The sequence below is a fragment of the Sprattus sprattus genome (genome assembly GCF_963457725.1).
Source record: "Sprattus sprattus genome assembly, chromosome: 15".
Lineage (NCBI taxonomy): Eukaryota > Metazoa > Chordata > Actinopteri > Clupeiformes > Clupeidae > Sprattus > Sprattus sprattus.
Window position 1 is genome coordinate 8392820 of NC_137913.1, and position 10013 is coordinate 8402832.

The 10013-nt window shown below is 45.9% G+C and overlaps 1 protein-coding gene across 1 annotated transcript in view; it reads right to left on the bottom strand.

The window, feature by feature from the left end:
* Positions 1-9057: 9057 nt before the first annotated feature.
* LOC308376551 (neuronal calcium sensor 1) overlaps positions 9058-10013 on the bottom strand; it is a gene marked incomplete at its 5' end in the record, with an annotated part of 16540 nt that continues 15584 nt past the window's right edge. Inside the window, one exon of the mRNA XM_080852926.1 lies at positions 9058-9186. The remainder of the gene's footprint in view (positions 9187-10013) is intronic.

The following is a 10013-nucleotide window of genomic DNA, read 5'->3' on the forward strand; positions in this document are numbered from 1 at the left end:
CTTAGGTTAACATGGGTGACCAGGACTATACAGGGCAGGCTCTAGGACCCAGGGGAGGTGCTCTGGGGCCTAGTGAGGTCGGCAACCACTGATTGCAAGCTCAGGTGCAAATAGTTAGGCTAGTTTGGCACCTGAGCAGCAACTCATTTGTTAAGAGTTAAATAGTCAGTGAGAAAGACAGAGGGGAGACAGACAAGAGTGAGAAAGACAGAGGGGAAGACGCTGGTTGCACTGGGTGCAAGGCGTAGGGCTTCCCCTATTTTCTGTTCATTTTGACTACCTTTGTTGTAATGTTTGAGTGCCTAAGTTCATCATTTAAAGAGTTAATAAAGAATAATTGCTTTGGAATTCCCTGGTCGCGTCGTACTGAGTGCTGGGCTGCGACATATGGTGGAGAATGCGGGCACAGTGACCCACGCTGACTGAAGAGAGGGGCAGAGTGACCCAAGAAGAGGGGGACTACAGGCAGAGTGACCCAGCTAAAGTGAAGAAGATGTGGACTATGGATCAGGCGATGGAGGAGATGTTGGCCACCATCTTGCAGGGGCAGCAAAGACTGCAGGGAGCCCTGCTGGAGCTCTGCAAACAGGCATCGGCTGATTCATCTGATGATGACCTAGAAGAGGTCATGGAGAAGCTGACTCAGGGGGCCAAAAAACCGAAGGTAACTGAAAGGCTTACTGTCATAAAAGAGGAAATGCTTTGTGAAGCAGGTTACCAACCGCATGGAGCGGCGGCTAAGATGGCCCAGGCCTGGGAGGCTCTACCAGAGATGTTTAGGACCAATGAGCGTCTGTTCCTGGGTGAGTTCATCGATAAAGAGGCCGATGTCAATTATGAAGATAATATCGATGATTATGACGATATTGTCGGTGAAATCAATGATGTGGATGAAAATGATTATGTCCATGAAAATCATGTTGATGATGGTGATGAAGAGTGTGATGAAGTTCCAGGTGACAAAGCTGTTGATAAAAACGCTGATGATGAGCACGCTGACGATGACTGTGATGCCCACGACTACCTCGCTGAAGAGGGGGATGTGGTCAAAGACACCAATGCCAAGAGCCCACACGAGGAGGCTGACGACAGATACCTCGCCTCCAGAGACCACTATAAGATTGAGTATGAGCGTAAGCTGCGTGACGAGCTGGAGCACATCCGCCTGAAGACCGGCCAGGAGATGGAGAGTCTGCAGCGCGCCTCTAAGGAGAGGTATGAGCGGGAGAACCGGAATTTGCGTGAGATGAGGGACCGTGCTGTGCTGGAGAAGGAGAGGGCTGTGTATGCTGAGAAGGAGATGCAGGCCAAACAAGACCAGCTGCTGGACCAGCTCAGGCAGCTCCAGGTGAGATCAGACTGTAGTGAGTCAGAGCTGTTGAACCAGCTGAAGCTGAAGACCTTTGAGTCTGAGTGCGCTCAGATGGTGCAGGAGGATATGGCCCGCTCCCTCAGCCTGAGTCAGATGGAGTGTGAGAAACACCAGGAGAAACTCGAGGTCCTGACTAAGGAGTTTTATGAGCTGCAGTCGGCATCAGAGAAGCGTGTGGTGGAGCTCCAGGCTCAGGTCAGCGAGCAGCAGGACAAACTGGAGACCTACGAGAGGCTGGAGCAGGAGGTTGACGTCGTCACCATGCAGTTAGAAGAGATGGCCAGCGAGGAGAAGGAAGTCAGTGCACTAAAGCAGAGGACCCTGAAGAAGGCAGAGGCGGATGGCAAACACGAGCCTGAACCCGATGCGCTCAAGAGGAAGGGACTCTTCACCCTGCCAGAGGTGGGCGATTGCTTCCCTGAGGTGACTCATTTGGAGCTGAAGAAGCTGGAAGCAAAGGCGCATTTGAATAGACAGCTGGCCTTAAATAGTGAGGAGTTGGCAACTGGAGAGGCAACAGAAGACGGGGAAGACACTGGCGTGGTCTCCAGTGCACAACGTGAGAAGATAGAGAAGAGACCAAGAAAGACAAACGGCAGGGTAAGTCGATGGCTCCTAAACTGCCACTCTTGTAACTTCTCTGTCGTTCTCAGACCCGGATGGCGCTGTGGAGACCCAGATGTCCTGTCCTGCCATGAAGCCTTTTTGGACTCCTGTATCCTACTGTGGACGTCAGGTCGCGGACGAGGGATATGTGACATTCCCCTGGTGGCTTGGCTGCCACAACACAAAATGGCCGCCATGCTTCGACCTGGTGCACAGAGACTGAACTCTCAAAAAGAGAAAGAGCGGCAGAGAGTCCACGACCGGAAGGGGGAAGGGTAAACCCCAAAGCCAGAACGAAATGGACAGACAAACTGGGAACTGACACGGAAAGACCAAAAGTTGGAGACTGACTAAGATGGACACTTTATGTTGAATCGTAATTGAAATTGTGGTGACGTGGACACTATGTTGAATGGGAATTGAAATGTTGGTGTTTTCCTGAATGTGTTTTTGACTGACACTTGTATTTAGGTTTTAAAGAAAATAATTAAAACCTTCCTTTTAGCCCCGGGAAGGGCCTGAAGTTAAGGGGGAGGGTGTGTGGTAGCCCAAGCTGCTCTTAGGCTCCCACTTAGGTTAACATGGGTGACCAGGACTATACAGGGCAGGCTCTAGGACCCAGGGGAGGTGCTCTGGGGCCTAGTGAGGTCGGCAACCACTGATTGCAAGCTCAGGTGCAAATAGTTAGGCTAGTTTGGCACCTGAGCAGCAACTCATTTGTTAAGAGTTAAATAGTCAGTGAGAAAGACAGAGGGGAGACAGACAAGAGTGAGAAAGACAGAGGGGAAGACGCTGGTTGCACTGGGTGCAAGGCGTAGGGCTTCCCCTATTTTCTGTTCATTTTGACTACCTTTGTTGTAATGTTTGAGTGCCTAAGTTCATCATTTAAAGAGTTAATAAAGAATAATTGCTTTGGAATTCCCTGGTCGCGTCGTACTGAGTGCTGGGCTGCGACAATATGTGTATATATCTATATATATGTATATATATATGTATTTTTATTTAACATAGAGTTGGGGGATATGACTGCTGGATAAATAGATACAGATAGATTGATATAGATGAATAGTTATAGATAGATCGATATTATTACTATACATATACAGTATGTATTAATATTATTAACATTAACATTATTATGCTCCTGAGCAGATGATCTGTTGTTGTGCTCTGTTTGGAGCGCAGTCGTATAATTCGTTATGTATTTGATGTCTTGCTGCAATTCTGCTGATCGTTTGTTGTGTGTTGTTTTTGTTTGTTCTGTCTTATTGTTGTTTATTGTTTATTTTTATTTTCATTTAATGTATGATTAAAATCTGATTGTGTTGTGGACCCCCTCGAAAACGAGATTTTACATCTCAAGGGGTTATTCCCAATAAAGATCATTTCCGATAAATATGCAGATGTAGTGGCACCTAATATTCGAGTTACACACACACAGAGAAAAGCCATGCTCCTGCTTTCATAAGCACATGATTCATATAAGGTAATTAATATTACAAGGCACTTGATTCACATATTGTTAAGTCATTAACAGTGTTTGGAAATAATCTCTATCAAGATGGCTGCCATTGACACTGTGATCTCAAAAAGCACTTGGACATCTGGCAGCAGTTAACTTGGCTTGCAGGGGCAACAGGTTTGATAAGGTGCAACTGTCTGAAGTGGGAGAGGGGTCCTGGAAGGTAAATCTACAGCTGGCTGACTGCTACATTTCACCAACCCATCCACTCCAACAATCAAGCATTACAACAACTCTTGAATCTCAAAATTACAAAAGATGGCCTAAAGATGTTTTTAAAAAAAATGAATGTGCGAGAAGCCCATCTTATTTAGGTCCTCAATGCTGCTGGTCATCACTCTAAAGAAAACTAAAAACAGACTTGAGATTGTGGGATGGGGTGACGTGAGTTCATATTCATCTGGGCATGGAACCGTCTGCAGTCTAATGACAGCCAAGTTGTCAATGTTGATATTCAGGACATCACTCCATTCAATATCTCAATGGTTTGGGAGACTAATGGGAGGCTAATTAACCCTAGGGAGAAATAATGAAAAGAGGTGTTTAGTAGGAGTAGTAGGAGTTATCCAGGTTTGCTTAAGATGACCGCAGCACCGGAGACCAGACGCTGCACACCGCGTCTAAAGCGCTTTCTGGAGTCTGTGCCCCATGGGTTTGTTGGTAAATGGCTTCATTGATTTAAGTGGATCTCAGCCTTTGTTTAAGCAGAGAGGTATTATATGAACATATCACAATGAGCTTTATGCTGTCTACAGTGTGTGGGTGGGGGGGTGTGTGTCCGTGTGAGAGGGAAGGAGGAAAAGGTGTGTGTGTATTGAAGGTGGGGGGGGCTTTTAAATACACACCACCCGTGAATGGAGAGGCAAATATAGCTGCGATTAAGCTCTTAATAAACATCAAGAACAGGCTCTGAGCTTTACAAGCTGGCCTCACCAGAGTGTGTGCTGAGGGTATGACTCATACATGCATACACACACACACACTCTCTTTCATACACACACAAAAGAGCAGACGCACACCAAATGTTCTTCAGCGAGGCAACAGCCTTTACGATGAAAGATAATAAAATCGGAAGAGGTAAGAAAGGTTTAACACACACACATACACACACACAGACACGGCATATCTGGTATCTACAGTAATCTGAGTCAGAAATAATTTCTGCAACTCTCCAGAGCACCACATTAAACACTGAGCTCTAACAGCCACTGTTGTCATCAAGCGCTGTAATACATACACACACTCATCACAAACACACTGCTTACCGGCTTTCCTAAGCCTACCCCTCTTGCCCCACCTGCTAATGTGGTAGGCCCGCCCACCTTGCCCCACCTGCTAATGTGGTAGTCCTGCCCCCTTGTCCAAGTAGCTAGGTCCGGCGCATCACAGAATGCCTCCATTGAACTTGCAGGAGCAGCATGCCAAACTGTGATCGGAAGGATACACATAGTCTTTTTACAGTCATTGGTTACAGAAATCTAGCCAAGAAATAAAGGTGGAAATGATCTGACCCATGCGGTCACATTCTCAAATTCCTTTTATTACGCTGCAACAAATTGCCTTACTTAAAAAAGGAGAACGGTACAAATGCCAAATCCCAAAGGGGGGTTCTGACCTCTGCTGTCAACATACGCTGCCAGCTAGGCCTAAATGGTGAAAAACAATAAAGACAAACAGAAAATCTCTCTCTTTGCCCCAATAAGTAAGGCAAATTGTTACAGCGTATTATAAGGAATTTGATAATGTGACCGCTTGGGTCAGATCATTTCCACCTTTATAACTTGGCTAGATTTCTGTAACCAATGACTGTTAAAAGACTATGTGTATCCTTACGCTCACAGTTTGGCATGCCGTTCCTGCAAGTCCACTATGAGTTGATTTTAAATTACATAGATAGTCCATACATGAATAAAGTCCCCAACCATGGCAAAATGTAAGTTAGATGTTACATGAAGCATGATAAGACGCCGCAGTCCATAAAAGAAGGAGCAATCTCACCACATGGTCACAGTAACAAAAAGGGTATTTGACCTGCAGTACTTCAGTGAAGTTTTTAAAGTATAATCCTCTAAAAGAAGGTAGGTCCCATATTTAAGAAACTCTTGGAAGTCCTGAGTTGCATCTAAACGCCATTCGCAACTCAGCAACCTCACCACTAGATGCCACTGTAAACCACAAACTACCTTTAAGTGTATACTTACACTTTAATAACCTGCAAGAGTTTATAACATAGGAGTAGAACACAGTATTAGTTATTATGTGATGCACTACGGAACATAGGAGTAAAGTATTAGTTATTATGAGAAGAGTGTGTTGAACTATGGAAGCCATAAGATGCCATCAGTTTACATTCATATTAGACCCCTGTGTTCTCAGATATCAACATAATGAATTCAATATCTTGTGAAACGATAGGCATTTCGAAGGATAGCTAGCAAGCGCTTCAAGCAGGGCATTGAACGTGAGCTTGATGTTGTGGTGGTGAACTATATAGCTGATCAGCCTGGCAACAAGGCCTTTGCAGTATGGGCTTATGATGAATGTGTGATGTAGCTTAAATAAAAAAAACCTGTTGAATCCTTCATTGTTTTCATCCTTACAGGAAAAGGCTGCTTTGTTGCTTTCACACACACACACACACACACACACACACACACTAGCACGGATGCACACACTCATTTTCTCAGTTCTTATTGGTCAGTCTCACTCACTCTATTTCTATTCTCTCTTCCACTTTCTCTCTCTCACACCCGGCTGCCCCTCTCTGCCTTGCAGAGCTGCCATGTTTTCTTTTTGATTGCAGCTCCAGAGCACGCCGGGAGAAACTCCTTTGTCCACCCATTGATGTAATTGCAGTCGGATTAACAATCGCAAAACTGACCCAATAAAAATAGCTGAAATCCTCTGTAGACCTCATGAAGTTTATTACGATTTTGAGTATAATCAGCGTGTCTTAGACATTAGGTTTAAAATCTACATGCGATCCCGCAGCATGCATTTCCTTTGTAGTAATTTCTTGTATTTGGCCTCATAGATGTGCCAAGATGTGATATTTCATTGTGCTAAACGTTTCAGCTGACATTAAAATGCAATTGCCAGTTAAGTTATTTATACTGGTGGTTATGATGGTTTGGCTTCATTTAATGTGTTTGATCTCCCTGGCATTCGTATTATGTAGGTTACAGCTTTTCAGCTCATGTAAATCACAGAGATGTGCCATGACTGCACAATGTCATTTGTTCAATGTGTGAAGAGGGAACACATTAAAGGAATTAATGTTCGTTTCCTGCTTTGCTTTGAGAAGACAGATGCCTGGAGCCTTCCAGACTGACTGTTCTTTTTCGCAGTGTAGGGACATATTTCTCTGCGCAGACGACTCCTTGCCTGCAGGGGTGTGAAGTCTGATTCCTTTCGAGCCAGCAGGATCTCAGCTACACACAACAGCCAACCACACACCAGAGACAGACAGGTCCCCAGACATCAGGGGACAAGCTCACTCAGAGCCCAGGCCTGTGCCTCACCACAACACAAGCACACTGCAGACAGACATCACTCTCTTCAGACAACACAGGCAAACCCCAGACGTCTATCCCCTCACACAACACAACACACTGCAGCAAGACATCACTCTCTTCAGAAAACACAGGCAAACCCCAGACAGACGTCTATCCCCTCACACAACACAACACAAGCACACTGCAGCCACACATCACTCTTCAGACAACACAGGCAAACCCCAGACAGACATCTATCCCCTCACACAGCATAAAACAACACAAACGCATTTCTCTCATTCCCAGCAGCCTTGAGGTAGTTGAGTTTGACAGAAACGTATTAATATTCCAACCCATCATCTTTGACTGACCTGCACACATACCTCTACTCCACATTACCCTAATTCAAATAAGTAGCCTACACAAAGGCTTCATATATGGAGTGCAATTTATCGACTCATGTATTACTTCTGTGCTCATCCTAAAGACTGTGTTGAGCCCCATGTTATGAGTGAAGTTGTCCTGTAACACTCACACACACACTCCTGCTGTTGAATAAGAAGCCCACTCCACTGGCGGAACAGCAGCCCTGGCCTCTGGCTCAGTGTGGAGATGGTGGTAATTGGGTTTGTGCTGATCAGAGCCCAGAGTTGAGGGGGGGTCAGCGCCACTTCAAGAGACGGCCGTGGCTGAGAGCGGGTCAGCGCCACTTCAAGAGACGACCGTGGCTGAGAGCGGGTCAGCGCCACTTTAAGAGACGGCCAGGGCCACTGATGGAGAACAATGGGAGCTGAGGATCTGCCTTTAATGTGAAGGGTTAGGGCTAGAGACGGCCAGGGCCACAGTTGAGGATCTGCCTTTAAGGAGGCGCAGGAGGAGGAACACTTCCATCTCTTTATCAGGAGTACTGAGAGATGCTTTAGGCCTGCTGCTGCCTGATGGAAGGCGAATATCCCAGAGTCCCGAGAGTCTGGGAACGTTACGCAGAGCAGTGAGTAAACGCCTTAACAGCACCGCACTCCATGGGCTCTGTTTACCAGGAAAACAACACACAGGAAGAAGGCAGACAACAGCACAGCTCAAGCTTGCAAATGTCAAAGGCTTTTATAAAGAGAGAGAGAGAACAAAGACAAAGCAGCTGCTTGTTTGTCAGAGAAGCAGGTAAAGTGGGAGAGGACAAGGCTGTCAGTCGATACACACGTGCTACAACAGGAGAGAGAGTGCCGTGTGTGTGAGGCTGGGCTACAGGGGGGTTGCACAGACTAGCTAGTGAGATAGACAGACAGTCACACACACACACACACACACACAATCACACACAGCATACTGGAAACATCATCCCACAAGTACAGTCAATCAATACATGACCAAGTGCTGTCTATCAATACATGACCAAGTGCTGTCTATCAATACATGACCAAGTGCCTCCCTTCTCACTAAGTAAACAAAATTAAAGTCTTAGTGACATCTGCAAACAAACACTTTTTTTGTCAACAATAAAAAACATGAAAATGAATCTTATAAATAAATTAATAAACAAAGCATTTAAGCTCCATTGTTTGAGTGCAATCATAACTTCAGCAGAATGTAAGCAAAGCAGGACGACATGTTTTGAAAGTCTGTTTCTCCAATGCAGTATGTACAGGTCATGTTTTGAGTATGTACAGGTTGAAATGAGCTCTGTCCTCATGCCTCTCCTAGTCCAGTCCAGTCCAGTTCAGTCCAGACCACTGCTCCTCTTCAAGTGTTCTTCAGCAAACAGGAATCCACACACAACAGAGTTCCTCAGTCCTGGCCTGATGTACACTAACACACACACACACACACGTTTCCCATTCTTTACCTCCAAATGTATCACACAATTATACAAACTTTGCAGCAGATATACAAGGGCATGCACAATCACACACACACACACACTCACACACACGCTTCCTCACAAACACATATGGAATCTATACTCTTTACAATCCCCAGAAAAAACAAGAAGTTCTGTCTGGGTCGTCTTCTCGTCTTTCGGTGAAATTAAAGTAGGGCCAAAGTTTGCAGTGAAAAAGGAGAGGAGGCCGGTCGGTTCATTTCCCACAATCCTCTGCTCTTCCCATGAGTCCTCTCAGACAGGTGGCTCCAACTAAACTCCAAACCACTTTCCGCAGCGTGAGAGATGTCAATGGATCTGACCTGTCAACAATCTGAAATACACACACACACACACACACACTTCATTAACACATACAGGACCATAAACCTTTACAGCATAACATGAGTGTGACATGAGAAACACACACACACACAGAGGGAGAGAGAGAGGAAGAAAACACACACAAACACACAAGAGACGTCCACAGGATCCTGTTCTAAGTCCGCTTAAACAGCACATGACCAGGCACGACACGAACCAACTGCAACTCATCTGCACGTGCTAAAGGTCATCTACACATGACGCATGAAATAAGTATACACACACTGAGTGTGTATATGTGTATCATATATGTCTCTAAAGCTGTATGTGTGCACTGATGTGTGTGTGTGTGTGTAGTTGTGTAGTCTGAGAAAGCACCCTCCCCCCACGCAGGCTGCTGGTTGCCAGTAATGAGCAGATGGGAGGTGAATAATTGATGGAGGAGTGAAGGGCACATTGAGCAGACACACAAAAGCCAGCTCTGCTCTGCCCACGCCTGGCTGTTACAGGTGACCCCTCTCTCTATCCTCAACCATCACTTTACATCCTTTCACATCTGACTGTGTGACCGTGCAGTGCTGTGCAGTGAGTAAACCTCACTAGACGACACCAGTAACGTGCTAGCGACAGACGCTAGCACCTTTGGGCTTTAGCCCCCTTGCTAGCACACCTGTCTCTCATGCCTGTGGTTGCGGGTTCAAGTCCAGGGCTCAAGTCCTGTGCTTGTTGTGTGTACTCACCCTGGGCCAGTACTGTGCCGTCTACACCAGCCCATCATAGAGAGAGAGCACTGTGTGCGTGTGTGTGTGTGTGTGTGTGTGTGTGTGTGTGTACTCA